Source organism: Oncorhynchus masou, chromosome 5, assembly GCF_036934945.1.
Source record: "Oncorhynchus masou masou isolate Uvic2021 chromosome 5, UVic_Omas_1.1, whole genome shotgun sequence".
Lineage (NCBI taxonomy): Eukaryota > Metazoa > Chordata > Actinopteri > Salmoniformes > Salmonidae > Oncorhynchus > Oncorhynchus masou.
In genome coordinates, this window is record NC_088216.1 from 1465909 (window position 1) to 1469763 (window position 3855).

At 53.9% G+C, this 3855-nt stretch overlaps 1 long non-coding RNA gene across 1 annotated transcript; it reads left to right on the top strand.

Annotated features, from left to right (window-relative positions):
* The first annotated feature begins 808 nt into the window (after positions 1–808).
* Positions 809–3652, top strand: LOC135530818 (uncharacterized). The gene is made up of 4 exons (XR_010453906.1): positions 809–954; positions 1548–1807; positions 2111–2340; positions 2450–3652. It is a non-coding gene; the product is annotated as an uncharacterized LOC135530818 (long non-coding RNA).
* The last annotated feature ends 203 nt before the right edge of the window (positions 3653–3855 follow it).

Sequence of the window (3855 nt, forward strand, 5' to 3'; positions counted from 1 at the left end):
AACGGCGAGAGGTCAGGGGTCGACACCCTGGGCATCCCGTTGCTAGACTCCATCCGCTTCCAGGCCATCTGGAAAGAGCAGAGGCGCCACCTCCACTGCATACAGGACCCACTCGGTGTACAGCTGTACACCGAGACTGGCAAAATCACCAAGGGTGGCGTGATGTTGCCGGTTTATCGCTGCGCACGGGGCTCCACATCCTTGGAGTCATTCCACCTCCACCTCAACAGGTTCATCCCAGGTAATTGTCATTGTGGAGCTTAAATTAATGTTTAATGTTAACAGCAACAGCTCTCCCACCCTAATCGTGCATTGTTCTCTCAGGTACCGGGGCAAATGCAATGCATTTCCAGGCATTCCTGTTGGATGGACTGGTGAGGTGGAACGAGGACCATGCGCAAGCAGCAGTGGAGGGAAAGAACAGGCAGCCCCTGCTCTGTTACAGTGGCCACCTGCAGCACATCCTTAACCTCAGCAGCCAAAGGGTGCTTGGCAAGGAACAGGTTCAGGACGACTCCAAGCCTAGCAAGTACACAGGTAAGTCGAGGAAGAGAATGAACTTTTACATCAATAATTCCATTCCATTAACAATTCCATTAACACTTCTCTACTCTGCTTTTGAATGCACTCTGATTTTTTAGTTGCTTTTAATAGGGGAACTCCTCGGAGTGGAGTACCTGTACTCGCAGACTGGCAGAGTGCTGCAGGATGTCAGCGCGAACCCTGACCTTCCGGAAGAGGCAGCCGCCGTCGAGCAAGGAGGACGAGGGCTTTCAGGAGGATGTCCCTCTTATGAGCGGCCCGTCCTCCAGCTCAGCGGCACCTCTGTCAGGGGAACCCGTTGACACACCCAGGTCTGGACCATCCAGTCTCACCGCCCCTGAAAACGAACCCGCTCCTGAGGCCCCTGATCGACACGGTTCTCCTCACCCTGACCACTCCTCTGATTCAGAGGTGATTATAATTGACCTTTTTGCGTTGTTAAAAAGAAAAATGTTATTGCAACCTCTGAAATAAGGAATTGAGACAAACTCAAGACAAGTTTTGGGTGTTTAATACGGCAGAAAGGAGATTGCCCTTCACAGTCGGCGCCGTACGGTGTTTAATAATAATAAATAAACGGATCAGCCATCAGCTGAGTGCAAACACTTAGAAAGCTCACAGCACGTCTTCCCTTGTAGGCGTCACCTTCCCAGCTTTACATTCTATGACCCCAACGTCTTTCCCCTGTGGAATGTCCTTGGTCCTCTCTTTGTTTAGCGAACCATCTTCTGGGCCCTGGTCTCTGATTGGGTCATGGTTTCTAAATTAGCATACACACAGTTTTCATGGCCTAAACTCCATTAATACTCACAGTAATCATTCACTAAACAGGATAACAAAACAAACTACAGTTTAACTTGACACACGGTACATTTAACAGATTCCATCAGTTACACAATATAAATTAACATCTCCTATTTCCTTTTGTAGAAGAATCTTATGTGTTAACTCTAAATGTGTGTGACATCGTCCTCATCGATTCTTCCATGTCTCTTTATCTTCAGGGGGAGACGAATGGCCCTGATAGACTGCCTGGCTACCAGCATGTCTGTCGGCTTGCCAGGGCCTTGGTGGGGGTGAGGAACCGTCAGGGGCTGTCGGACCGCAGGGTAGACGGTCTGGTGGCGCTGTGGCTGGCGCTGCCAGACTTAGACAAGCAGCGCTTGATCGACCCTGCCCGACACCAGGAGAGGATCGTTCAGGGGCGGTTCAAGGCAACGAAGGGGAAGTCGTCCATTGTCCTAGGAAAAGACTCTCTCCAACGGTATGTTGTTAGTGTTCATGTAGCCTAGTGGTTAGAGCGTTGGACTAGTAACCGAAAGGTTGCAAGTTCGAATCCCCGAGCTGACAAGGTACAAATCTGTCGTTCTGCCCCTGAACAGGCAGTTAACCCACTGTTCCTAGGCCATCATTGAAAATAAGAATTTGTTCTTAACTGACTTGCCTAGTAAAATAAAGGTAAAAAAAATTATATTGCCTGCCTCTACATTAAATGCATATGAAGGTCAGGCGATGGCTTTCATTATTTTTTTTAATGTTCTCTAATTATTTATCTCCTCTGTTTCAGTTGCCTTGTCGGACTCAACTCGGGCCCTTCAAATTGACCGGGCACCGGACGTTTGGTGGAGGCCATTTGCAGTCAGCTCTGCCAAATCCATCCCAGCGCCACGCAGTCTGCCGGCGTCAAGAAGAGCAGGTGGGCGCTCATTCTGGCAGACTGCGTGGCCATCAGGGAGGCTGAACAGCCCAGACCAACCTTCAGCTCTCTGAGCTGAATCAAAGGACCATCAGTCAGTGGTAAGACATTAACTTATGGACGACTTGTTGGAAGACTTGTTACATAAAGCCTTGTGACTAATGACAATCTGAGTGACAGCTTTGTGTTTGTTTTCTCTCCCTGTTTCAGGTTCTCCCGGCGTCAGAGGGAGAGGGAAAGGATGGTGCTGCAGCAGGGATTGGGGCTCGCTGCTGCCCCCAGCGTCACCGCCAAGCCCATCCCTGCAGCCAAGCCCCGCCCCTCCCTGCAGCCCCGCCCCTCCCTGCAGCCCAGCCCCTCCCTCCACTACCAGCGGGAGGGAATCCAGGCACTCTTCCCTTTCCCTACGCCGCCCCCACCAGTCCCACGCTAGACCACCCAGCAAGGAGGGCCCACCTGGAGCAACAATCCCCCGCACTTCCCGGCCCCTCCCAAGCCCTGCAAGCCCAAGGACCACAGACGGGCTCCTCTTCACCTCCTCCGGTGCCAAGGACAACGGCGTGGAGGAGGAAGAGGATGGCGGAGGACAAAGAGGAGGGGACATCTGGGAAGAGAAGGCAACGCGAGCAGTACGTCTGCTCCAAATGTGGGTTGCCGAAGCAACGGGAGACGGGGCACAGCCACTTCGGCGGCGTGGGGTTCTGCTCTGTTGCTGCGGGGGTAAGACCGTGGCCCAGTGGCTGGAGGAAATGAAGGACGCTAAGGGGGTAAGACCGTGGCCCAGTGGCTGGAGGAAATGAAGGACGCTAAGGGGGTAAGACCGTGGCCCAGTGGCTGGAGGAAATGAAGGACGCTAAGGGGGTAAGACCGTGGCCCAGTGGCTGGAGGAAGTGAAGGACGCTAAGGGGGTAAGACCGTGGCCCAGTGGCTGGAGGAAGTGAAGGACGCTAAGGGGGTAAGACCGTGGCCCAGTGGCTGGAGGAAATGAAGGACGCTAAGGGGGTAAGACCGTGGCCCAGTGGCTGGAGGAAATGAAGGACGCTAAGGGGGTAAGACCGTGGCCCAGTGGCTGGAGGAAATGAAGGACGCTAAGGGGGTAAGACCGTGGCCCAGTGGCTGGAGGAAATGAAGGACGCTAAGGGGGTAAGACCGTGGCCCAGTGGCTGGAGGAAATGAAGGACGCTAAGGGGGTAAGACCGTGGCCCAGTGGCTGGAGGAAATGAAGGACGTATAAGGGGGTAAGACCGTGGCCCAGTGGCTGGAGGAAATGAAGGACGCTAAGGGGGTAAGACCGTGGCCCAGTGGCTGGAGGAAATGAAGGACGCTAAGGGGGTAAGACCGTGGCCCAGTGGCTGGAGGAAATGAAGGACGTATAAGGGGGTAAGACCGTGGCCCAGTGGCTGGAGGAAGTGAAGGACGCTAAGGGGGTAAGACCGTGGCCCAGTGGCTGGAGGAAATGAAGGACGCTAAGGGGGTAAGACCGTGGCCCAGTGGCTGGAGGAAATGAAGGACGCTAAGGGGGTAAGACCGTGGCCCAGTGGCTGGAGGAAATGAAGGACGCTAAGGGGGTAAGACCGTGGCCCAGTGGCTGGAGGAAATGAAGGACGCTAAGGGGG